The 27,634-nt window shown below is 34.2% G+C and overlaps 1 non-coding gene across 1 annotated transcript; it reads right to left on the reverse strand.

Moving 5' to 3' along the window:
* Positions 1-5,522: 5,522 nt before the first annotated feature.
* LOC128292436 (small nucleolar RNA R71) lies at positions 5,523-5,629 on the reverse strand. Its single transcript, XR_008282421.1, has one exon. It is a non-coding gene; the product is annotated as a small nucleolar RNA R71 (small nucleolar RNA).
* Positions 5,630-27,634: the final 22,005 nt, after the last annotated feature.

Below are 27,634 nucleotides of genomic sequence, written 5' to 3' on the forward strand. Positions count from 1 at the left end.
GTTTGTAGTGGTTTGTATTGATGACATACTGAATTACTAGCGAGATGAGAATGAACACGTGGTGCATTTGAGAACTGTGTTACAAACATTGAGAGATAAGTAGCTTTACGCCAAGTTCAGCAAGAGTGAATCCTGGCTTAAAGAGGTCAGAATTTTAGGGCACATTGTGTCGGGTGACGGGTTCAAAGTTGACCTAAGCAAGATCTCGGCTATTTTTTAGTTGAAATTGCTGAGGAATGTAACTGAGGTTCGAAGCTTTTTGGATTTAGCCAAATATTATAGACGATTCGTAAACAAATTCTCTATGATAGCTATGCCTGTGACAAGGCTGCTGCAAAAGGATGTCAAGTTTGAATGGACAGAAAAGTGCCAGCAGAGTTTCGAGAAATTAAAGGCTTTGTTGACAGAAGCCCCAGTGTTAGTGCAACCGGAGTCGGTAAGGAGTTTGTGGTATATAGCGACGCCTCTTTGAATGGTTTAGGGTGTGTGCTTATACAAGAAGGTAAGGTCATAGCTTACGCTTCAAGACAGTTAAAGCCACATGAGAAAAATTAGCCGACGCATGATTTAGCGTTGCCTGCCATAGTGTTCGCGTTGAAAATTTGGAGACACCATCTATCTGGCGAGAAGTGTCAGGTGTTCACTGATCACAAGAGCCTGAAGTACTTGATGACCCAAAAGAACTTGAACCTAAGGCAACGACGATGGTTAGAGATAATAAAAGATTACAAGTTGATTATCAAATACCACCTGGGAAAAGCGAATGTGGTTGCCAATGCATTAAGTAGAAAATCATTAGTTGCGCTGAAAGCAATGAATGTTAGTATGGCTTTGTCTGATGATGGTTTGGTTCTAGCAGCGTTGGGAGCTAGATCGACATTTCTTAAAGAGATCCGTGAAGCTCAGAAAGGTGATGAGAAATTGCAAGCCAAGAAAACTCAGTGTGTGTCGGGAATTGAATCAGATTTTCGTATTAGTACTGATGGATGCATAATGTTTAGAGACAGATTTTGTCTACCCAAGGACAATGAGCTTATTCAGAAGATTCTGAGAGAGGCACATAGTGGTCATTTGTCTGTCCACCCAGGTAGTGTGAAAATGTACAACAACTCGAAGAAAATATATTGGTGGTCGAGTATGAAAAGAGACATTTCAGAGTTTGTGTCTAAGTGCCTAGTGTGTTAGCAAGTGGAGGCTGAACACCAAGTACCTTCGGGTGTACTTCAGCCTATTTTGGTTCCCAAGTGGAAGTGGAATTGGATCACTATGGATTTATTGACGGGTTTGCCAGTAACCTTGAAGAAAAAGGATGTTATTTGGGTCATTGTGGATAAGCTAACAAAGTCGGCACACTTCATAACTCTGCGTACTGATTACTCCCTTGAGAGATTAGCCGACTTGTACGTTTTTGAGATTGTGAGACTACACGAGGTGCCCATATCAATTATTTTAGACAGAGATACAGAGATATGAGATTTACCTCGAGGTTTTGGAAAAATTTACAAGAGGCATTGGGAACAAAGTTGTGTTTTAGCATAGCTTTCCCTCTACAAGCCGACAGTCAGTTAGAGAGAGTAATTCAGATATTAGAAGACATGTTACAGTGTTACGTCCTTGAGTTCCAAGGAAGTTGGGAAAAGTATCTACCGTTGGTTGAATTCACCTATAATAACAGTTATCGAACAAGTCTGAAAATGGTGCCTTATGAGGCTTTGTATGGGCGAAAGTGTCAAATGCCCTTATATTGGACTGAGCTTAGAGAGGGTCAGGTTCACATGGTCGATTTAGTCAGAGAGACTGAAGAGAATGTTAAAATAATTCGTGACTATTTGAAGGTTGCCTCGGATAGACAGAAATCCTACGCGGATTTGAGACAAAAGGAAATTGAATTCTAAGTCGATGATAAGGTATTTTTGAATGTGTCCCGGTGGAGGAAAGTCCTTAGATTTGGTAGAAAACGTAAGCTGAGTCCTCGTTTTATAGGCCTTATGAGGTTATTGAGAGAGTAGGAGCGGTTGCCTACCAATTAGATTTGCCACCAGAATTGGAAAAGACTCACGATGTATTTCATGTGTCCATGCTACATCAAAATAGATCAAATCATTTGCATGTGATTTCGCCATCCGAGGATGAGATTCATCTGGACATGACTTATGGTGAAGTGTCAGTCAAGATTTTAGCTCGGGAAGTCAAACCGTTGAGAAATAAGAGTATAGCACATGTGAAAATTTTGTGGCATAGACATGGAGTCGAGGAAGCCACATGGGAACCCGAACAGACTATGAGAGATCAGTACCCGAACTTATTCACCGATAAGATTTTTAGGGCGAAAATCCCTAATGTGGGAGAAATGTAACAGTCCGATTTTGGGGCTAGTCAGAATTGTGGTCTCGGGACCCCAAATATAGAGTAGAGTAAATTATTTTATTATTATTTTAGTCATTGTATGATTATAGGAGTGCATGAAAAATTTGGTGAGTTAATTTTGACGTTTGTGAGCACACTTGTGAAAAAGGACTAAATCACATAAAGTGCAAAAGTTTTCAATTGATAGCTAAAGGTGTTAAATAGCTAGAGAACCAAAATTGGGGGTCTTTAAAGGGAAATTAGACCCTTAAAAGAAAGCTTAGCAGACCATGAGACAAGGAAATCAATAAAGAAAAGTTGTCATCTTTTCTTTTCTTCTCCCATACACCACCGAAAATCAGTAATTGAAGGGGGTTTAAATGCTCAAAATTTTTAGCTACTTAGTTGACTCACAAATCAAGAATTCCCAAAACCAAATCTAGACCGGGGCAAAACCAAGCAAATTGACTAAACCGACTAGTTGCCACATTTTGTAATTCGAGGTAAGTTGTATATAAATAATACAACTACATTACTAATATATGTGTTGAATTGTATTTGAATTAACATAGCATGAATTGCTTGATTATGGAATTGAGATAGCATGATGATAGTAGAGATAGTAGAGTTATTGTTTGAACCTAGGAAATAAATCAGATATTCATGCCGTGACATATGGGTTATTGTTGGCTAGTGTAAGACATATCTGAGACATGCATCGGCCACATTATGAGAGCTAATGTAAGACCATGTCTAGGACATGCATCGGCCTTGAGATGTAAACCAGTGTACTACATGTCTAGGACATGCATTGGCTACGAGATGATAGTTAGTGTAAGACCATGTCTGGGACATGGCATCGACTTGAGATATGAGCCAACGTAAGACCATGTATGGGACATGGCATCGGCACCTTACCCACATCTAAGGCGTAATGAATATCCGGTAGTGTTCCAAATGGTTCAACAGTGAACGTTATGTTCTTAATCTAATGAGGAAAGTATAACCGTGTTGTGAGTGGTACAGGTACCTAATTGGTACGTATGAGATATGAGCTCATTGAACAATTTGCGACTAGTATGGATGGTAATGAGTAAGTTATGCCTATGCCTAACTTGGTATCATGAATATATGGGTCATTGATAAAATGTTGTTGTTGTGTACCTACTTATATGCAACTTACTAAGCTTTTATGCTTATTCCCTTTCCTTTCCATTTCCTTACAGTGCCGCCAAACTAGCTCAAGGATTCCAGAAGTCAGAGATATCGATCACACTATCAACCGAAGCATTCGGTATAGTTGGATTTATATTTTTGAATATGGCATGTATAGAACTTAGACTTTATTATTTTGTGTCTTTGAGAATTGGCCAAATGTGTTGGCTTAGGTTGGAATCCCTTTAATTTGTATTAAGCTTTGAATGATAGTAATATTCATTTTGAATTTATAAAAGATGCATTCTCATGGTTGAATAAATGTCTATTATGGCTGATTTAGTTATAGGAGTTGTACTTGTTTCGATATTGGTTGGTAGTTGTATGGAACTATATATGTAAGGATAGTAATGAGGCTTGGTAAATAGCCTTATACTGTCCACACGGGTAGGCACACAGGTGTGTGTCTAGGCCGTGTATGACACACAGTCTGCCCCATGGGCGTGTGGCCCGGTCGTGTGTCCCCTGCACATAAAAATTTCAAGTCAGTATGCATGTTAATAAACACACGGGAAGAGACACGGCCATGTGTTTCAGCCATGTGGAGAACACGGCCCATCACATGGGCATTTGCCTTGGCCGTGTGCTATTATGAGCATGCTGATGTCACAAACAAAATCCCCAAGTTTTTGCACACGGGCTAGTACACAGGCGTGTCGTTGCCGTGTGAGGGACACGGGCTAATGACACGGGCGTGTGTCTGGCCGTGTGAAAACCCCTGTAGCTGTGAATTAGAAATTAATTCTACACGAGTGTGGGACACGGGCGTGTCCCAGGGTGCTTAGGCCATGTGAACCACACGGGCCATCAGCACGACCATGTCGAGTTGGTCACATTGGCGTATTGCCCTTCCACACGGGCGTGTGCCCTGCTTTAAGGAAAAAATTTCATAGTTTGTTTAAGGGCCCGGTATAGTCCCAAATGGTTTTCAACGGTCGATTTGAGGTTCGTAGGCCAATAATACGAAGTTTAAAGTAGAAATTGAAAATGTTTAATTTCGACCGAGTTTTGGTGACATGAGATTGTTTGTATGCATGAGATCAAGTAAAGGTAATGCCTCATACTCCACCCCGACGTATGTTACGGGTATGGGGTGTTACAGTACATTCCTACTTAGTTGTAAAACTATATTACAACCACTCATATACTTGCAGATACTACCTTGTCTTTCTATATTTTTATTGCAATATTTACGCTCTGGATGTTAGAATGACCGGAAGCGATCAAGTTATTGGTGTCGTTGCTAGGGAGGCAAAATCACTAGGTTTATTTTAATTTTTGCACGTAAAAGAATAATTAGGAAATTTCTCGGTTATAAATACAATTTTATTTTATTTTTACTAATCTTTTCTTTCTAGGTTTAGTGTATGACTTACAATAGAGATACACCTATTGTAGCAACCACAGAGCCAAAGAGAATAATTTGATGGAATCATCGACAGCAGCAACAGTAGCAGGAAAAATAGATGCAAAATCCACTGCCTATCATGGTAACGTACCACGTGAAAATCCATTATTTGATGACACTAACAATAACGCCCGAAGAAACCTACCAGCACCACAACTTCCTGCAAATATTCAGATGGCTTGGAATGAAAGAAAATTAAGGGATTATGCCTTACCAAGTTTGGACATGGTTCAAGAAAGTATAGCAAGGTCGGCAATTGCAACTAATAATTTCAAGATAAAATCAGCTATGATTCAAATGATCTAGAGTGATCTGCAGTTTAGGGCCACTATGACAGAGGACCCTAATCAACATTTAAAATGGTTTCATCAAATCTATGATACTTTTAAGTATAATGGGATCACTGATGACATATTAATCTTTAGTTGTTCCCCTTCTCCTTGATTGATAATGCTTTTCTTGGTTAGACTCTTAGGCACTAGGGTCTATCATGACATGGGATGAACTTGCTGGAAAGTTCTTATAGAAGTTTTTTTCAATCAGCAAAGTAGTGCAACTAAGAAGAGAGATTGTTATTTTTAGACAGATGGAGGGAAAAAGTTTCTATGAGGCATGGAAACAATTCAAAATGTTGATTCTGAAATGCCCGCACCAAAGATTTCCTAAGTGGATGCGACTGTAGGTATTTTATAATGGGTTGGATGCAAATGCACGATTTGGATTAGACGGAGCAGCAAGAGGAGCCTTATGAATAAGACGTATGAGGATCAGTATGAGATCATTGAGAATATGGCACTAAACTCCAACTAATGGCCAATTGAATTATTCACATATGGTCAGAAACCCACTACGGCAAAAGCTATCCAAGAGGACGATAAGTATAAACAGTTAGTGAGTAGACTCAACTGTATCAAATCTGCTTCTACACCGTTGATGCATGGGGGAGACAAATCACTCTTCCACTATATCAAAAATCCAGCTGAGGATATAAATTACGTTGGGAATAGGGGTGGAAACCCTTATTCGAATACAGATAATCCCGGCTGGAGAGATCACCCAAATCTAAGATAAGAAGGAAACCAAGAATGAGGTAGCAGTTCAAATCAAGTTTTATAAATAGTACAAGGACTTAATTGGAAAACAAGGTTAACAAGGGAGTTTGATTAAAAGACATTAAAAAGGGGCATTAATATGTAAGTATACAAAGGATTTGAGAACAATTAGACCATATTAATATGTATGATAATGTTAATGACCTATCATGTCATCATTCTCCACTAAGAAACAATTAAACATGTCTAATTAATTACTATATGGATTTATTAAATTAAATTAATGATATAGGGAGTTTGTCTGGAGACTTAGTCTCAAAACTTGAGAAGCCATGTCTCGAGACATGGATTTCAATGACTTGAGATGTGTCATCATTGAAACAAAATTTCTAAAAATAAATTGTAGCCTATCTCGAGACATTGTGATCCTTATCTCGAGAAATCATGTTAAAATTTTATGAATAGAGTTTGGATTCAAACCTTAACTCCGTTTTTGATCGAACACAAAGTTGTAAATTTATTTATCGAATCACATAATATTAAATCATCATCATTATAATGATAATTGCAATTGTATATAATTTAATGTCAATTTGTTTGATTAAATTATTTGAAATAGTCTGAATTGCTTCAATAAAGTGATGTGATGTCATACATTCAGATTAAGCGACCAGATTGAGTGTCGGGTGTCACAGAAAATAATGACAGATACACTTTCAAGTAATAATGTTTATTCAAATGTTTTTAGTTTATGAAATTAATGCTACTTTGAAAATGCTCATGAGTAAAACTAATAAAAGTCGCCTCTTTCATGCTAAAAGTATTTGAAACCACTACAAATATTTCAGAAATGGTTTATCCAGCTTGAATAAAATGTTGGATAAGTGCAAAATGCATACAATAAGTTATTCCTGCAAATTGTTTCAACATGGTATTGATAAGATGTATTCATGGATCGGTTTAAGGTCAGGCCTTATGTTTGTCCAAGCCCTTTCCATTTTGTAAAAGATTAACCCAAACCCATTTTAGGCTCACCCATATATTTTTTAAAAATTTTTAAAATTATTCATATTATTTTAATTTAATATTCAATAATTTAATATTTTTATTTATTAAAATTTTTTATATAGTCATCTTAACATTATTTTAATGTTTACATTGGAGTAGTTTATATATTTAGTATAGATTTTTTTGTTATAAATTACATAATATATAAAAATAACATAATATAAAGTAGGCATAATTGCAAAAAAAAAAAAAAAAACCTTAATACTTGGGGGCTTTTGGTTTTGTGCCATTGACCTTTTTATTTTTTGATTGACACCTTCAACATTACGATTTTTTAAGAAATCAGCCCAGTTTTAACAGTCAACGTGAGTTTACTATTAATCAAATTGTAGGTCAACATAATAGCCCATGTGGCATGCCACATAAGTGCACAACATCATAGATGATGTCATCTATTTAACAAAGTTTTTCTCTCATTTTTTCTCTTACCAAACACCATTTTTCTTCTTCAAAACATATGGTTGTCTCATTTCATCTACAAGAATCTCCATTACCGTGATTATAATCATGCTTTTGTGCAATTTTTGTAAACCTACACCACACTTTCAACTTAAAATCATTTTTTTTCCACTGTCGGCTGCCATTTTTTTCTCTCATTTTCTCTCTTGCCAAACACCATTTTTCTTCTTCTGAACTGTTTCTATAGGTATCTAATCTCTACCACAGCAATGATCTTCATAAAGCAAGACTGCATCCTTGGAATTATGATATATACATGAATCAATTCTTTAATTTTATTCAACGTATCAATATAATCATCCTAATCACCACTAAGGAATTATGATTCTAACAAATCAAATTCGATGGATTTGTACCTAACACTGGACTCTATTTCCAAACAAGAAGCAAATTTTTTGTATCCAAGAGAGTATAAGCATTGAATTATAACTCTTAAAATATTCTTTGTTTCTTTTTTGGGGGTTTAGTTCTTATCCTTATACACACTTTCTATTTTCAAACTGACAAGAATTTCTGTCCAAGCTAAATGTTGTTAAACTACAATAACTGTATGTTCATTTCCATTTACAAAAAGGCAATCAACAAGGGAATTGGGGTAGACAACATGCATTATCTCAATGATGGCCTATGGAAGGTATGTATACATAACCATGTCATCTCTTGAATGTATAAATCACTTGTATTTGTCTATTTTTTTCTATTGAATATCAACATTTTTTTACTCTCTAATTCATTTACAGACATCAAAATGGTGTTTGGAAAGAGAGAAAATGAGAGAAAATTTTTGTTAAATAGAATGACATCATCTATGAAGTAGTGCACTTATGTGGCATGCCACATGAGCTATTATGTTGACCTACAATTTGATTAACGGTCAACTCATGTTGACCGTTAAAACTGAGCTGATTTCTTAAAAAAATCGTAATGTTGAGGGTGTCAATCAAAAAATAAAAAGGTTAAGGGCACGAAACCAAAACCCCCAAACATTGAGGGTTTTTTTTTTTTTGCAATTATGCCTATAAAGTATTATAAACATAAAAAAAGTCAGGTCGGCCCTTTGAATATTTAAGCCCGAGCCATATTTTAAATGGGCTTATTTTTTTACCAAGCCCATTTTTTGTCTTAATATTTTTGCCCAAACCCTCCCAAATTTCGGGCAAACGCTCGGGTTTGGGCAGGTAGCCCAACCTCATGAACAGGTCTAGTATTGACAACTTCAAATAAAGTTTTAAAAAAAATGAAAGAGCAAATAGAAGCTTTATTGTAGCATAATTAGAAAAAAGAAGTAATAAAATTCTAATATCAACAAATCTTCTTTGTAAAAAAATCCTTAAGGAAAAGAATTCTAAGAGAAAAGATACAACACAAAAAAAAAAAACCATTACATTGGATACTACTGTGGAAGCCTTCTCACCTCTAGCACGAGATAATAGCAAAATAATTGGTATAGGGCTAGGGGTTTCAACTTTAGAAGAACTTAAATAATTTGAGAATAAATGGTGCTCAAATCAAATAGATTTTGGAAAACATTTGAGGGGATCAATGCACAATAAGGCTCACTAATATTTCTTCAATTCATCAACAATGCTCTTGTAACACCCCTTACTCGAATTAACCGATAACCTAAGCAACAAATGCCACATTTGGGCACTGAGTCACTTTATCTTTGATTTCACTTTTTCACTTCATTTTAATCATATTAAACTCATTTAAGTCATTTTATACCATTCCCAGTCATTCCCTACAATTTAGCTGCAATCAGAGGTTGTTCGGGACCTTTTTATAGGCATAACAATGAAAATATGGTGGTATGAGAAAAAGGTATTGTTACCTATAGGCTAGGTATCAGTACCCTGCAAATTTTATTGTATATTTGACCATCCTATCTATCAAGTATCAATACCAGACCTTTACGTATCGTACTCGGGGTGTAAGGATGCTCATAACAAACCTAAATCATTTCATTTCATACGGAAATCAATACGAAACGTTTCCATAAATTTCCAAATCATTTAATACCATAAAAAAAACTTCAAAATAGCATGTAATTCATCATGTTCTCAAAGAATCCACTAGGCCCTCAAAATATTAAAGCTTCACCAAGTACTTTCACTAGTTTTTACACACATATATACCTTAAGCAAACCAATGTACATGCCATAAAATAATACCAAAAGATTAGTTTCACATTCTTTTTCGAGCTTTTTGATGTGATGAGATTAATTGAGGATGAAATCTTCGATCAAGAGCATCAAATCGAACCTTTTCCTACATGTTAGAAAATAATATGTTATGTGACATTGTAACTTAATAAGTAAATCAAGAGTTAAACTTACATTAAATCAAGAGTTAAACTTACATTTGCCTCAATAGAATTTAGCATATAAATACATTAAACATAACATGATGAATTGAAATAAAATAACATTAAATGTATATATTTTCGCATACATTCTTACCACATCTCACTTATCAATTCACTACCGATTTCATTATTCTTTTTTTAGCCCGTAGTAGACTCAACTAAACAAGCAAAATATGAAAAAGTAACACTAAGATCACTAGCAAAAATGTGATTCTATTGAAATGCACTGAAGTGCCACTATCACTGTGCATTAAAATGCATTACCACTGTATTACATCGAAGTGCCACTATCATTAGAGTGCTTAAAGTTTCCTAATGACATATCATTTATATCCAACTAGTTCAAAAATTGCCTACATGGGTATTTACAAATTCATTGTCATTACATTTACTTATCAAATAATAATATATTAAACTTTAAACTCTTTTCAATTTAATCATTTTATCATGAAATTCAGTAATCACTTTAGTAAACATTACAATATCACTTCAAATTTAATTCATGTTCATATAACACTTCATTTAAAAATATTAGCACAATATTTTAATTCACATGGTGAATTTTAAATACTTTACAATTTATTCCTACAATTTCCTTACACTTAACCTATTCAGTTGGTAATTAAAATTCAATTCATATCATCACTAATCTTTGATCAATTTCTTAATAAATATTAACATATTCATATATAAATTAATCATATAAATATTAGAAAAAATTATAATGTAGTTTACACTTAGGTTTAAGTTAAGTAAAACTCTTGAAGTACTTACACAACAAAAGCTTGGGTGAGATTTCTTCCTCATTCTTCACTCTTTTGCTACTTCTTTCCCCTAATCAAGACCTTGTTAATCACCTTTCTTCTTTTTCTCTTCATTAAAATATCACACATACATAAGATTTTATATCAAAACAATGATCACATATCATTTCCATGCACTTTTGATGAAACAAATATGAAATTCATGATAAAATCTCATCATTCTTACCTTAATCTCTTACACCAAACCCTATCTTAGATTTTCTCTCTCCTTCAAGATGAACATCACTTGTCTTTACATGAAACTAAGCTCACTATGAGGTTTCTCTATCGATTTTATTAAAAAGCTATTGTAACACCCCCTAACCCGTATCTGTCGTCGAAATAGGGTTACGAGGCATTACTAATCAATACACATCGTTTACAAACATAACATATACATTTATGCATTAATATATAAAACCCATTCAAATCATCCACATTGTCCCTTATAAGGCCTTATGAGACCTTAAAACATTCTTAGAAGTGCTTTAGGACTAAACCGATAATATTTGCAAACTTTAAGAAACTTAGAAAATTTTCATACATTTAAGGGTCACACGCCTGCGTGAACAGGCCGTGTGTAACACCCCTTACCCGTATCCGTCACCGGAATAGGGTACGAGGTATTAACAAATTATAGTATATACTATTAAATAAAACCCAACAAAAATATGACGTGCAATTTGATCATGAATCATTATAACATATGCCATTAACAATACAAACCAATTTCAAAGGCTTCGTACAAAATGATTAGTTTGATACTATAAGTAGTATTTTAAACCTAGACAATTATGACACGTAACAAAATAACTAAGTCTGCTATACATGCCATATTTCAAAATGTTGAGTTCAGATACCAAGAGTATTGATAGTGCGGGCGGATCTTCAACGATCTCTAACTCCTGTGCTAGCTGAATGACACTATAAGACAAAGGAGAGAAAAGAAAGTAAGGTTATAGCTTAGCAAGTAAGTATATAAATAACAGATAAGGAATCTAATATGTTTACAACATAACTCAATTATATCATATTTTTAATTTTTTTACTATTTACTCCGATTTGATCAAACTGTCCCTCTTGCGTCATGATCACTAAATAAATCATAACTCGAGTTACAAAACTCGAAATTCAAATCCGTAAAATTTCCCTAAATCTAGACTCATAAAACTTCTTACTAATTTCTTTCTAGAATTTTTCTGTTCAGCCAATTAGTACAGTTTATTAGTTAAAGTTTCCCCTGTTACACAGCTCAACTGATCTGACCTCTGTTCACTACGAATTTAATTTCTCTCAGTACACAATTCAAATAACCATTAAACCTATTTAGTTTAAACCTAAACTCAATAAGGAATTTAGGCATATAAACTATATTTCTTAATTTGTTTTGTACAATTTGTAATGATTTTTCAAATTTGGAATAGGGGATCACATAGTCATTCTGAGCAAGTCACACACAATTGTAAATATCTCAAAATATAGAATTCCTTTACTTTATCTGTTTCTTTTATATGAAAATAGACTCATTAATATTTAATTTCACATCTCATTCAACCTCTAATTAAATTCCTTCTATTTTTGTTGATTTTTTAAAAATCACGTCACTGATACTGTCCAAAACAGTTTTAATGCTAATTTCACTCTTTCACACATTCTTTGTACTAACCTCATTTTAACTTATATATATATATATATATATATATATATATATCACAAACCATTTTCACTACATTTCATACATCACAAGTATAGGCCTATGACTACAATGTCACCACAAAACCATCCCGTTGAACAATTCGGATTAATCCTCGATACTTGATGGTTTCAAAGACACACCCCACCATCATATTTCATTTAATTGGCTCTCTTGTACACATGGTGAACACTTAGTACCACTCATGCAACCTAGCCGATTTGTCTCGTAGCTCTCTTGTCTACATGGTGTCCTTCACTTGGAATCACGCATGCGACCTAGCTACATTTATCTCTCACGTAGCTCTCTTGTCTACATGGGATACATCCCGTATCACACATGTGACCTAGCTACTACATAGTATCCCGTAGCTTTCTTGTACACATGATGTGCACTCGGCACCATACATGTGACCTAGCAACACCCCCTCTATTTTATTCGATCTTTCCGAATGTTCAACCGGGATCTCTCTCTATTACTTATTTCCATTCTTCCAATAGTCGATTTATACTTCAACATCATCTAATATATATAATAGCCTGAAATATAAGAATGTAAATGAAATTAATGTATTATTTACGTACAAACTTACCTCGGTGCAAAATACGGGAATTTTGCAATTTAGTCCAAAACTTTCTCCTTCCCCCATTCGAGGTCGATTCCAGGCTTTTCTTGATCTATAACAACATATTTAGTTCATTTAACACTCGAACTATTTATTTTAATCCAAAAATCACATTATAAAAAAATTACATTTTTGCCCCCTAACTTTTACAAAATTATGATTTTGCCCCAAGGCTCGGAAATTTAATTTCAGCCCTTATTCCTATGTTTAATGACCTACTGATCATTTTTCTCTTCTATGGCAACATCAAATTCTCACTCTAACACATAGTTATGAACAATAGGTATTTTTATCAATTATGTCGTTTTGCTCGTTTTCGTTAAAAATCGCTTAGAAAAGATCGTTCTCCTAACTTCAAACATTCATATTCTACCATCAAACAACACAATACATGCCTATCATTCATGGGTAAATTTTTAAACATACACCCTAACTCGAAATATGGTAGAAATAAGTAAACCGAGCTACGAGGATTTCAAAAATGTGAAGAACATTAAAAACGGGGCTTGAAATCACTTACTATGAAGCTTGAAAATTGAAGAAACCCTAGCTATGGAGGAGAGCAAATTTCGACAGCAACTAGTGAAGATGATGACCAATTTTGTGTTATTTTTCCCATTTTATTTCATTTAATATACAAATGACCAAAATGCCCTTACTACTAAACTTTCCAAAAATTCCCTCCTTGTCCAACTTTTGTCCATAACTTAGGAATGGGTCAAATTGCTATTTAAGACCTCCTAGTTAATATCCCAAAACAATTTCATACTACAAACTTCTAAAACACGAGTTTTACAATTTATTCGGTTTAGTCCCTAATCTCAACTTAAGCGCTCAATGCATAGAATTTCATCACGAAATTTTCACGAAATCATGAAATCATATCATAAACCCCAAAATAATTATAAAACAATTATTTTTATCTAGGATTTGTGGTCACGAAACCACTATTCTGATTAGGCCCTAATTCGGGTTGTCACACCGTGTGCCTCACACGGTCACCAGACACGCAAGTGTCACAGGCCGTATGATAACAGGGCATACATACTGACTTGAACCACACGGTCGGAGACACGTCCGTGTCCTTGGCCGTGGGAAAACTAGAGGGGTTACTAACTTGGGACACACAGCCAGCCACACGCCCATATGCCAGCCCTTGTGTCACACACGGCCAGTAGACATGCTCGTGTGTCTAGACCGTGTCAAAATTATAGAGTATACTGCCTTAATTCGAAAGGGTACCCCAGGGACACACTGCTGTATAGCATAACCCTGTGTCGTGCACGGCTGAGACACACGCCTGTGTCTCTGCCCGTGTGGACAAAAATAGGCCATTTGTAAAGTCAATTTGCCACCCTTCTTTCATGCACACAAAGTAACCAAAATAATACTAGTTCATTACATATATAAGCAGTCAAAACATGCCAATTCATACACATATCATGCCATCTATCCACAACCATTTCAACTACTCAATTCCATATTCAAAAACATACCATATCAATATACCAAAATCATCAAAAACTTACATAAGTTCTAACTGCATTTCCTCATCAACTTATCATCTATTTTATGCCACCAAAACACACAATATCATCACCTCAAAATTAAACCATAATATACCAACTTCAAAGCAATAATACACCAACTTACAACTATCCAAAAGAGAAATCATATAACCATACCAAACAAGCCAACACATAGGTATTAAATACATCACATATATCATTTATCAAACACAATTCAAGCCAACTTAAATGGCCATACATACCAACATTTACAAGCCAAATCTCATGGCTAATATCATAACTCAAAACACACCAAGATGACACTAGCCTATACATGCCATATACAATATATACAAAGCTCCAAAAGTACCAACAAGATGGTCGATAGCATGATGACGTTTTCCCGACGATCCCCAAGTCCGAGTAGCTTCGATAATCTATAAAACAGTGAAAATTAAACAGAGTAAGCTTTAAAAGCTTAGTAAGCCATATACAAATAAAGTCAACAATGAATATTTACATAGCAATTCAAATATGCTAAACATAGCTAATCACATTCAAATTCACAAACCTTTCTCATTGAACATATATTCAATTTCTTAATCGAGTTCATCAAATATTTCCCCTTTTCAATACTCGTATGAATTTCGTATGTACCTGGGTCACTTAGCTCATTCACATATTCTTTCTCAACTTGACTTTGCCCGTTGAACGGTTCAGAATCATTAAGGATACTCAGCAATCACATATAGCTCGTACAATGCCATATCCCAGATATGGTCTTACATGTTATCACATATCGATGCCACTGTCCCAGAAAGTATCTTACATGTAATCGATTAATGATGCCAATGTCCCAGACATGGTCTTACATGTAATCTCATCTCGGTAACCTGATGTCATGACATTCGTATCCTATACTATTCCTAAGGTTCGTACGGAACTTTCAGATGTCGTAACTCTGTCGATTCTTTCTTGTAATTGTTCTTTCAACGTTCATAATAATTCAATGGCAAGTAAACACATATAATTCAATTTAAATACATTTATTTGCATATGAACTTACCTCGTAGTCGGAATAGAGGGACCGGATCGACTATTCGATAACTTTCGACTTCCCTTTATCTAAATCTGATTTCTTTCATTCTTGATCTATATACATTCAAAATTAATTCATTTAATCACCAACTCAATCAATTTCCTCCACAAAAACATATTTAAGCCAATTTACACTTTGGCCCTAATCTTTCACATTTTTTACAATTTAGTCCTTATTTCATAAATACACCAAATTCACAAAATTCAATAAGACCCATGCTTAGTCGAATTCTCTATAGGTCCCTAGCAGCCCATATTTTTCATTTATTTTACAATTTAACCCCTCAATTTACACCTTTCTTAATTTAATCCCTAATATGCATTTTTACTCAAAATCACTTTACAAAACATGTATATCAAACACCAAGCTTTCATATTTCATCATCAAACATCCAAAAAAACATGAATTCATTAACGTCAACTTTCAAAATCTTTAACAGTTTCAAAAATTAAGACATGGGCTAGCTAGAACATGAAGCAACGATCACAAAAACATAGAAATCATCAAAAACTGAGCTAAAATCGTACCTTAATCAAGCTTAGTGTTGGTCGAATATCAAAAACCCTAAATGGCTTTCTTTTTCCTCTAATTTTTGGCTAGAACAAAGATGATAACTCAAAATTATGGCTTTTATTTTATTTATGTTATGTTAATTAACATTTTTACTAATTTACCCTTAATGAAACCATTATGAAATCACCTAATACAAGCCCATTTATAACAGGCCGATTTTGGGCTTAGTCAGATCAGTGGTTTTGGGACCACAAATTCGATGGTCGAGAAATTATTTTTAATATTATTTTGGTGTTATAGCATGATTATATGGGTACTTGAAAATTTTGGTGAATTAATTTTAGTGTTTGTGAGCATAATTGAGAAAAATGACTAAATCGCATAAGGGACAAAAGTTTTATTTCATTAGATAAAGATGTCAAATAGCTAGAAAACCAAAATTAAGGGCCTTTAAAGAGCAAATAGGCCTTTAGTAATGGCATGGTCGGCCATAGGGACAAAGAAGAATAGAAATGTCAATATTAGGTGAAGTTGGTAGCTAATTTTGAATAGAAATAAGATAAAATAAAACAAAAGGACTTCACCGTTTTACCATTCTTCTTCTCCACCGAAAATATCAGCAAAGAGGGGGTTTTGAAGGCTCAAAAAAATCAGCAACTTATATCCCTTACAAGTAAGTGATTTTGATTGCTTTTCTTGATGATTTTTGTACTTTTAGGACCCTTTTAGCAAAGGCTAGCTAATAGGGGACTATTTTGCAAAATGGTTGAAAGTCCAGGGTTTTTCCATGAGAGTAATTATGTTGTTAGCTGAGACTTTATGGAAGAAAACGAGTCATGGTTGTAAAATAAATAACTTTCGTGAAAAGATTTTCATGAAAACACCTAATATGGACCATTTTGTAAAGTTTATTAAATGGATGGGAATTGTGCAAAATAATTGGAATTTTGAATTACTACAAGAGTAATAAAGGTTGGGCTGGGCTTGGTTAATGAGGAAATTTGATAAAAATCATTTTACGAGCCTAGGGGCAAAATCATAATTTTTGTGAAAGTCTAGGGTCAAAATGGTCATTTTGCCAAAATATGAATTGTGGACCGTTTAATTTAATATGATGATTAAATGAGTAAATTTTACTATTTTAGATCAAGAAAATCGAGATTCGTGCTTAAATTGAGAAAGTATGTGCTTAGGACAAAAAGGGAATAATTAGTCGTTTTTGCATTTAAGGTAAGTCCGTGTGACTAAATAAACATATTATCCATGTTATTGTTAATATACTTGAAATCTATCTTGATGATATTGAGCATGAGAAAGTGATGTCAAATGTTAATAACATTTATGTGATGATTGAATACATTGGAAATTTGATGGAATATGATATTCCATTGAAACGAGTAAGATGTGTGTAAATGTTACAAATTTATCATTACTATGCATTTAATGATTGATTTTGCATAAAATGTTGGAATGTGGCTATGAGTAATGTATGATGAGATTAATACAGGAAACTCCTAGTTGAACTGTAGGAATAGATCTGATATTCATGCCATAATGCTAGGGATATATGAGAGCTAATGTAAGACCATGTCTGGGACATGGCATCGGCTTGATATGTTTCAGTGTAAGACCATGTTTGGGACATGACATCGGCACCGATAGATGAGAGCCAGTGTAAGACCATGTCTGGGACATGGCATCAGCACCAATAGATGAGGGCCAGTGTAAGACCATGTCTGGGACATGGCATCGGCCTCGATATACGAAAGTCAGTGTAAGAACATGTCTGGGAGTAATCGACTTTGATGTGTGAGCCAGTGTAAGACCATGTTTAGGACATGGCGTCGAAACCTTACCCTATGCTTGAGGCTTATTAAATATCCTGTAGTATTCCAAATGGTTCAACGGGAAATGTATGGTTTATGTCAGAATAAGAGAGGTTATGACCATGTTGGGAGTGGTACAGGTACTTACATGAAATTCATGAAATGCGTGTTCCATTTATGTTGTATGATTAGTAAGGAATGAAAATGAGTAAGCTATGTTTATAATCATGTTGAAAGGGTACAGGTATGTACTAAAAATTCATGAGTGATGAGCTTGATGTATATTGGACTTTTGGTAAGAATGTAAATGAGTAAGTCATACCTATGAGAATGACTTTGTGACAACCTTGTAAATATTAGGTCGATACCTATGGTGTATGAATATGGGGTAAATTTGATGGAGGATTATGTGTGAGGCTTTTAGGTCGAACTAAATTGTGAAATGATATGTTAATCCCTTCATCTTGTGGCCTAATGAATATGAAAAGAGAAATTGATTGGCATAAAAGCCTATTTAAAGATAATTATGAAAGGGTAAAATTAGCATTAAAACAATTTTGGACAGCAGCAGCAGTCTGACTTTGAAAATATGAAATTAAATCTTATTGAGTCTAGTTTCATATACAAGAAACAGTTTAAGAAAAAGAAGTTCATATTATGAGATATTTGAATTATTGTGAGATAGAGTCAGAAAGATTTCGAAATCCCCTTTTCTGATTTTGGAAAATCATTAAAAATTAAAAAATAATTATGGGTTATAATTTATATTCTTAGAATCCTTAATAGTCTATTTTTAAAATAAACAAAAGTGAATATCATCTGAATCCCACACGAGGAGATAATTAATTTTTAGTGAAGAGGGGTCAGAAATGTCAGACAACGAAATAGGGGTAAATTTAAAGAATAAACTGTACTTATTGGCTAGACCAAAAATTCTAAAAATTTTATGGTAAAAAGATATGTGAGTCTAGTATCAGGGAAAATTGTCAGATCTTAATTTGGAGTTTTGTATCTCAATATATAAATAAATTAGTGACTATAACTCGAGAAAATAACTTGACTTGACCACAAGCAAAAGTGCAAATATAGTGGTATTACCTTGAGAAGCAAGTTGATAAATTTCTTATTAATTTCGTATGGTCTTACTAAGCCATAAAGCTTACTCCCTTCCTTTCTTTTTCTTTAGTGTTGATAGGTTAGCTCGGGATTAGAGATCGTCAAAGGCAGCACCACACTATCAAGTCATCACCTTTGGAATATTGATATATATATTAAGCGTTTTCAAGTGAGTGGCATGTATAGGGCCTTGTTTTTTTTTTTATATATATGTGTAATTATGCTTAGCTGAATGTATTGGTCTATATTGAGTTATTTGTATATGGCTAAGAGGTGTGGCTCATATGGATCATTGTTGTGAACCTATCTATCTATGCTATGTTCTAATGCTTGTGAATGTGTCTTATTATGGGATGCTAAATCATTGAAATGGCTTAATGATATGTGTCCTTCATGTGTATATAGATGTAAAAGATTAAGGGTAACATAAAAGCTTCGAAAATAGCCTAAGTGTTGGCCAACGGGCTGAGACACGGCCGTGTAACTCAAACGTGTGAGGAAAAACGGCCCTAACACACGAGCGTGTGGCTTGGCCGCATGGTTCAATTTGTTTGCTGACATCATAAATAGAGAGTTACACGGCCTGAGGACACGGGCGTGCCCCTATGTCCACATGGGCGTGTAACCCTGTTTCACGGAAGAATTTTCTAAGTTTTTCTCAAAACTTTCCAAGGTTCTTGGTTAGTCACGGACCTCTCCCAATGTATGTTTTGGGCTTCGTAAACCCAAGTAAGGGACAATATGCAAGCTTATGATTAATTTGAATCTAAATGAAATTTCATGGCCTGGTTTTTACATGATTGTTTGTATTTAAGTTCAGTAATGCCTCGTACTCTATCCCGGCCTTGGACTCGGGTGAGGGGTGTTACACCATTTGTTAAAATTTCCACTTTCAATGGTCTAATAAAAATATAAGGACGTTTCATTTAATAAGCCATAGCAATTAGACACCTTTATCAAATAGAATGCAACTTTTGCATTTTACGCGATTTAGTCCTTTTCTCAAATTAACCACTTAAACGATAAAATTATTTCACGAAACTTTCACACATATATAATCACATGCTGTAAACACCAAAAATAATATTAAAATAATTTTTCAACCTCGGATTTGTGGTTTCAAAACCACAATTTTGATTTAACTAAAACTAGGTTGTTACAGCTATGGAAAATTTTTAAGTTTTCAAGCTTGGTTTGGTTAAAAATAGTGGAAAATACCAAAAGGTGGCATCAAATGGTAAGGAAGATGAATGAGTTTTCTACACTTTTCCATCAAAGTATCTTATTAATTTAATAAATTAACTATTAAAATATAATATAAAAATCTATTTATCACTATTTTAATCCAATAGTGGACATTCATTCTCAATTTCCAATTTAATCCAAGTGTGAGATTTTGTTTACATACATAAGATTTTTCTCATAATTGTCTAATTAGGAAAAACCATTTTACCCATAGAAAATACCTACAATTCCTACCTTAAGTCACTATACACCTTTGGTAAAATTACACTATTATTCTTTCTTTTTCCCTCCAATTCAATTTGATCCTTCCATATTTCTAATTTCCATACTTCTATCCCTACACTTTCCGCACTCTTACGATTTAGTCAATACCCCTGATTTATTTCTCTCGACACATGAGTCTTTTCAATTCCCTTCTGTATCCAACTACCTTATCTACTAATACTGGTAATTTCTATTTATTTTTTTCAAAAATTCTAATAAGTATATTCTTGAATTAACACTATTCATGACTCGAGAGGTTTTAAAAACATTACAACTCTTTTACCTTTTCTAAGTTTTTCACTCTAATAAGGTACTATGATAAAAGAAACTCATTGTGTTTATATAAAACAATCCCAACTCAATCTTAAATAGTTTCATTAGAGAACAGGTCTCTTAAACTATGAATTTAACCATTCCCCATTTTAGCCACAATTTGATAAATAAACATAAACCATACTAAGGCCTACAATCTAATACTTCTGTACTAAAGAAAGGAAACTAACAATAAGCTACATACAATGATATTCATTATAATGATCAACCAAAATGGCTTCTAGTTCTAATGTGCCTATTTGGCAACTCAACTTCAAAAGCATATACCTAAACAAACTATTTGTATAACATTCTATTTACTTAATAAGGAGAAAACTAAAATCTTAAACACAAGAGGGCAAATTTTCTTCCTTTGAAATGAGAAAGGCACAAATAATGAATCAATAAATAGCTATTTAGGAACCAGGATGCTAATATACAACTATAATGCAACTAAGAAGCCGCTACAATAAGCTAAAGAATAAATACAAAAAAAAAAGAACTCAACAAAGATTGCATTCTGAAAAACACCAATAACTTTGATAATTAAAAGATAAAAATGAAGTGAATAAGGAAAAAGTTATAGCACTAAATAATGACATCAAAATTACTACACCACTCAATTCCACTAGGAGCCTAAAACAAAAGCATCAAAGAAATACTTACCTAGAACTTGGAATAAAATTCAACAATAAATTTCCATGTATTGTTTCTGAAAAAATTAATAGAATTAATAAAAAATAATTGAAAGTAAAATACCTAGACTATTTTATAATAAAAAAAAAGAAAAGAAAGAAATGCAAGAGGTACTTTGAAAATGGAGGCAAAATTTAACACCCTAAAATTTTGTGATTTACCATACTATATTTCCAAGAATTCTGTACATATTCTAGAGTGAGAATTTCAATTTCTCTAAATTTATTTGAATTTAAGCTATGTGACCACAAGACGTGCGAACATCTGGACTGGAAATACTGCAACAAAAAGATATCAAATTAAGCAGCGGTGTCCGCAAGTATACGGGTCAATTTGTAATATAGTTAAGAATGTTACAACAAAACACTCCGGGAAGCATTCTTAGGATCGTACCCAAAGGAGGTTAATTAAACCTAAATTAACTCTCTACACAAATAGGGCTGAATAGTACTAACTTAAAATTATATTATGAAATTTGAATTAAAATGAATTAATTAAACTAACATAAAATTATCTAAAACTAAAATCAACCAATTAGCAATTGAAACAAATCCAATAAAACAAGCAGGGGATTAACTCACTTCTGTGCTCCTAATAAAACAAGCTATTGATTAATCAGATATTACCTCTCACACTCTAACTAATTAACTAATCGACCAATACACACTTACCTATCGACCTCACTTTCTTGACCAGGATAAATTATGATTTACTTAGTAAACTTATCTCTCGATCTCGTTTATCTTAAATTATTTCCTAGAGGCGTCACTACCTAGGGTTTAATCGCAAATAATTTAAACCAACTAACTCGGATTTAAACCATTATTCATTGGTTAATTAGTCACACATTCGTTCGTTAATCTCCCTAAGGAAATTAGCTATGCATGGATTTAAATGCAATAATCACTAAACTCATATTTAACATACAAAATAGTTTTTAGAATTAAGTGACCCAAATTCTTATTTAAATAAAATACGATGGAAAATAAAATAAAAGTAAAATCCACATAGAACTCTTTTATTTTATTTTAGAATAAGGTTTTTAAACCTTATTAAACTTCATTTATTTTATATTGATTAGGATAAGGTGTTTCAATCCTACTAGAATATGGCTTTACAAACCTATAAATAGACATAGTCTATTCCTCTTGTATTGAATTCAAATTTTTCGACATAGTGAATTTTCTTCTCCTCTGCCCGTGGGTTTTTCCCAAAAGGGTTTCCACGTAAAATTTGTGTGTTCTTTATTTTTTATTTTATTTTATTTTTCTCAAATTGGTATCAGAGCTTCTAGGTTATTCATCTCGATCACGGTAATGGCGTCTTTGAAGTATGAAATTTCGCTGTTGGATCGCAACACCAGATTTGCGTTGTGGCAAATTAAGATGCAAGCAGTTCTTGCACAAATAGATCTGGAGGATGCCCTGCTAGGGATAGATAAGATGCCTTCGACATTAATAGATGAAGAGAAGAAGCGTAAGGATCGAAAGGCGTTAACACAATTACATCTGCATTTGTCAAACGAAATTTTGCAGGATGTGATGAAAGAGAAGACTACTGCTGCATTATGGAAGAGGCTAGAACAAATATGTATGTCGAAAACTCTAACAAGCAAGTTGCATATGAAGCAGCGTCTTTATGCTCATCGTTTGGAGGAAGGTACGTTTGTACACGAACACTTAACAGTGTTTAAATAAATTCTCTCAAACTTGGAGGCCATGGAGGTTCAGTATGATAAGGAAGATCTAGGGTTGATTCTACTTTGTTCGTTACCCTCGTCTTATTCAACCTTTAGAGACACGATTTTATATAGCCGCGAGTCTCTCACAGTTGATGAGGTTTATGATTCTTTAACCTCGTATGATAAGATGAAGCATCTTGTGGTTAAACCCGACTCTCAGGGAGAGGGTCTCATTGTTCGTGGGAGACAAGATCAGAATGCTGATAATGATCGTGGTAGGACACAGGAACGAAATCCTCGTGGTAAATCTAAAGGTAGATCGAAGTCTTCAAACAGAGGTAAAACTTGTAACTTCTGTAAGAAGAAAAGGCACATTAAATCTGAGTGCTATAAGCTACAAAATAAGATTAAAAGGGAGGCTGCGAATCAAAAGGGAAAACAACCAGAAAATTCTGGTAAAGCTGATGTTGTAGAAGATTGCAGCGATGGTGAACTTCTAGTTGCTTCTATCAATGATTCTAAAGTAAGCGAGGAATGGATACTTGATTCAGGCTTCACCTTCCACATGAGTCCCAATCGGGATTGGTTTATAACTTACGAAACAGTATCTGAAGGTGTTGTTTTGATAGGAAATAATGCTTTGTGTAAAATCGCAGGTGTTGGAATAGTTAAAGTTAAGATGTTTGGTGGAGTTGTTAGAACACTTAGTGAGGTATGACATGTTCTAGAATTGAAAAGAAATTTAATTTCGTTGAGTACTCTTGATTCAAAAGGGTACAAATATACAGCTGAAAGTGGGATTTTAAAGATTTCCAAAGGTTCCCTTGTTGTGATGAAAGGGCAAAGAAAAACTTCCAAGTTATATGTTTTGCAGGGTTCTACTATTACTGGTGATGCAGTTGTCGCTTCCTCTTCCTTGTCAGATGATGATATTACTAAACTTTGGCATATGCGCCTAGCGCATATGAGTGAGAATGGCATGGTAGAATTGAGTAAAAGAGGACTTCTTGATGGGAAAGGAATTTGCAAACTAAATTTCTGTGAGCACTGTGTTTTTGGGAAGCAAAAGAGAGTTCGATTCACTAGAAGAATCCATAACACGAAAGGAATATTGGAGTATATTCATTTTGATCTGTGGGGGCCATCCAGAGTGCCTTCGAGAGGTGGAGCTAATTATATGCTAACCTTTATTGATGATTTCACCAGAAAATTTTGGGCGTTCTTCCTGAAGCAGAAAAGCGATGTGTTTTCCGCATTTAAGTCTTGGAAAATTATGATAGAAAAACAGACGAGAAAACAGATAAAATACCTCCGCACAGACAATGGCTTAGAGTTCTGTTCTAATGAGTTTAATAGATTGTGCAAGTCAAAAGGGATCATGAGACACTTGACAGTTCGTCATACTCCACAGCAAAACGGCGTTGCAGAACGAATGAACAGAACGATCATAGAGAAGGTTCGATGTATGTTGTCAAATGCCAACTTATCGAAGTCATTTTGGGCAAAAGCAGCCTCTACTGCATTTTTTTAATCAACCGATCTCCATCCGTTGCCACTGAGAAAAAGACTCCACAAGAGGTATGGTGCGGTAATCCCGCTAATTATTACGATTTAAAGATTTTTGAGTGTCTGCGTATGCTCATGTTGATAATGGAAAATTGGAACCGAGATCCATTAAATGCGTTTTCTTGGTTATAAAGTGGTGTAAAAGGGTATAAGTTATGGTGTCCTGAAAATAGAAAAGTTGTGATTAGCAGAGATGTTGTTTTTGATGAAAGCGCTATGCTACCTAACTTATCTCTTAAAGACTCTTTCAATAAAGAAAATCAAAAGCGGTGGAGCATCGATTAATCTGAGTCAACTCCTCAAGCCGAACAAAATTGAGAATAAAGTTGTTTCTTTACCACAATACTCTATCGCCAAAAAGCAGAACTAGAAGAGAAATTAAACCTCCAATGAAGTATCTTTGAGGTTGATCTAGTTGCTTATGCTTTAAATGTGGTGAAGATATAGATCCGAATCAAGAGCCATCTAATTATTCTGAGGCGGTTAGCTGTGAAGACTCAGAAAAGTGGATGTTTGCTATGCAAGAAGAGATGGAATCACTCCACAAAAATAGAACATGAAACCTTGTGAAACTTCCTAAAGGTAAAAAGGCTGTTCATTGTAAATGAGTGTTTAAAAAGAAAGAATGGACTCCAGGAGTTGAAGAACCCAGATATAAAGCAAGGCTTATTGCAAAGGGTTACAGTCAAATTCCAGGAATGGACTTCACAGATGTGTTCTCTCCAGTTGTTAAGCATAGTTCGATTCGAGCTTTACTTGGTATTGTGGCCATGCATGATTTGGAGCTTGAGCAATTAGATGTAAAAACTGCATTTCTGCATGGAGAACTTGAGGAGGATATTTACATGCAACAACGAGAGGGTTTTATAGTCTCGAAAAAGAGGATTATGTTTGCTTCTTTGAAAAAGTCCCTTTACGGTTTGAAACAGTCACCAAGACAGTGGTACAAGAGGTTTGATTCCTTTATGACTTCTCATGGTTTCAAAAGAAGTAGTTTTGACAGTTGTGTTTACTTTAAGAAAAACAGTGATGGTTCTTTTGTGTATCTACTTCTTTATGTTGATGACATGTTCATAACTGCAAAAGATAAAGGAGAGATAAGAAATGTCAAAACCCAACTAAGTATTTGAGATGAAAGATTTAGGACCAGCAAAGAAGATACTTGGAATGGAGATTCTCAGAAATAGAAAAACAAGTAAATTGTACCTAAGTTAGAAGGGGTACATTGAGAAAGTTCTTTGCAGGTTCAATATGCAGAGTGCTAAGCCTGTTAGTACTCCTTTAGCAGCCCATTTCAGACTTTCATCAGTTTTGTCTCCACAATCAGATGATGAGATTGAGTACATGTCACTGTTCCATACTCTAGTGTAGTGGGATCTCTCATGTATGCTATGGTTTGTTCACGTCCAGATTTATCATATGCAGTCAGTGCAGTTAGAAGATATATGGAAAATCCCGGTAAAGAACACTGGAAAGCAGTTCAATGGATTCTAAGATACTTACGAGGTACTACTGATGTTTGCTTACAGTTTGGAAGAACTAGAGATGGAGTCATAAGGTATGTTGATGCTGATTTTGCTGGAGACCTTGATAAAAGAAGATCTCTCACAGGTTATGTCTTTACAATCGGAGGTTGTGCAATCAGTTGGAAAGCCACTTTGCAGTCTACAGTTGTTTTGTCTACCACTGAAGCTGAGTACATGGCGATTACCGAGGCTTGTAAAGAAGCTATTTGGTTGAAAGGACTCTTTAGTGAACTCAATGAAGACCTTCAAATCAGCACAGTATTTAGTGACAGTCAGAGTGTCATCTTTCTTACAAAAGATCAAATGTTTCATGAGAGAACAAAACACATTGATATTCAGTATCATTTTGTTCGTGATATTATTGCTCGTGGTGATATTGTTGTGAGCAAAATTAGTACTCATGAAAATCCTGAAGATATGATGACTAAGTCACTTCCTATAACCAAGTTTGAGCATTGCTTAGACTTGGTTGGTGTTCATTGTTGAAGTTAAACCCTTAAGGGGTTTTATGGAAGAGGTGGAGAACTTGTTCATTGAAAGTTCGCGATGAAGAACTTGTTCATTGAGAATTTGTGTCAAGGTGGACATTGTTAGAATTAAGTGACCCAAATTCTTATTTAAATAAAATACGATGGAAAATAAAATAAAAGTAAAATCCATATAGAACTCTTTTATTTTATTTTAGAATAAGGTTTTTAAACCTTATTAAACTTCATCTATTTTATATTGATTAGGATAAGGTGTTTCAATCCTACTAGAATATGGCTTTACAAGCCTATAAATAGACATAGTTTATTCCTCTTGTATTGAATTCAAATTTTTCGACATAGTGAATTTTCTTTTCCTCTGCCCGTGGTTTTTTCCCGAAAGGGTTTCCACGTAAAATTTGTGTGTTCTTTATTTTTTATTTTATTTTATTTTTCTCAATAGTAAATTCAATAAAAGTAGGGAATCAAGAAATAAGTTTGTTTTTATATCGATTTGTGCTTGGAAGAAAAATCCTCTTTAACAGTCACGAAGACCATTTTAATTGCAATTGGAATCCAAAAAGAAAGAACGAAAAACTATTAAATTAAAACCTTGGATCGAAATCGAATCCAAGTTAAACAAGAACAAAAAGTATGTAAATGACTAAATTGAAATAATATAAAAACTAGAGTAAAACCCTAAAAATGACTAAGTGGCTCACTTGGCAAAGCCTCCTAAAATGAGACTAAACTAGAGTAATACCTAATTAGGGTTCCTAAA

The sequence above is a fragment of the Gossypium arboreum genome, chromosome 4 (genome assembly GCF_025698485.1).
Source record: "Gossypium arboreum isolate Shixiya-1 chromosome 4, ASM2569848v2, whole genome shotgun sequence".
NCBI lineage: Eukaryota > Viridiplantae > Streptophyta > Magnoliopsida > Malvales > Malvaceae > Gossypium > Gossypium arboreum.